Consider the following 1,141-nt stretch of genomic DNA (forward strand, 5'->3'; position numbering starts at 1 on the left):
AAAATAATTAGTTGAGAATTAATTATTATTTAAATAATGTGATTATTTAAATTTGAATTTGAACACATCTAGATTTATCCATTTAAACTTATTTGATAAGTTGTTCAATTTAGAATTCAAATTAATTTAAGTTTGACTTAAATTGAAATTTGAATTTGAGTCAAAATTGGACTACAGGATAAATGATGATTTTCTCTTCCTTCCCTATCTGATATTGGCACCACACAGGAATGAAAATCCCCTTAGAATGGCCGGCCATATAGGATAGAGGAAAAGATGAGATTTTGTTTAAAATTCAAATAGGAGATAATTAACAAGCTTTATCTTAGAGATAGAGATTGGATTCCTTCTAGAAGTTTGACTTTTACTCTATAAATACTATTTTTGAGACAATTTTCGGAATGGTTTTTTACCCTAATTTTAGAGGTAGCCGAAATTTCTCTATAGAAATTTTGGAAACAATTTTTCAGCCCTAAGAGTTAAGGCTGGCTGAAATTCTCAAGAGAGAGAGGAAGGAAAAAAAATTTTCTCCAAAAATTCCACATCGTGCATGCGTTGGTGTTTGTAGAAATTTGAGTGTTTATTGTAACCCCTTTTGTCTCATGTGTGCCCACACACACGTCTTCGTGGATTCTAGGAATTGACGTGGAAGACATTGGTTTTCTAAACACAAAGATTGGAGTAAGGACTGTTCGTGGTCAAAGAACTCAAGTTATCATCCGAGTCGGCTTCCAGGTATTTTTTCTGATTGAGTTCTTGATATATATAAGTCAATGAGATTAATTTATTCGTGCATAAATTAATATAATCTATAGAGTATCTCAAAAGTTTTATGAAAATTTTTGTTATACATGATCCGCCTCTTCCCCGCACCACCACGCTTCCGCATCCGGATTCGATTCGGAGACCAACAATTGGTATCGGAGCGGTCTATAGACGATATTAATTTATGCTCTGATTATTTGATAATCACAAATTAATTATGTATGTATGTGATGGGTAGCCACTTGCATTTGTGGATGTTTATATTTGATTTATGATGATGAATGTATCGATGATGGATTTGGTCGTTAATTATATGGTTCCATGGATCGCATTAAATTCGTTCAAATTAAATTATTTGTAATTTAATTCGGGATTA

At 32.2% G+C, this 1,141-nt stretch overlaps 1 pseudogene; it reads right to left on the reverse strand.

The window, feature by feature from the left end:
* Positions 1-1,141, reverse strand: part of LOC112091088 — a 16,452-nt pseudogene that overhangs the window by 1,098 nt on the left and 14,213 nt on the right.

The sequence above is a fragment of the Morus notabilis genome, unplaced genomic scaffold (genome assembly GCF_000414095.1).
Source record: "Morus notabilis unplaced genomic scaffold, ASM41409v2 Scaffold794, whole genome shotgun sequence".
Classification (NCBI taxonomy): Eukaryota; Viridiplantae; Streptophyta; class Magnoliopsida; order Rosales; family Moraceae; genus Morus; species Morus notabilis.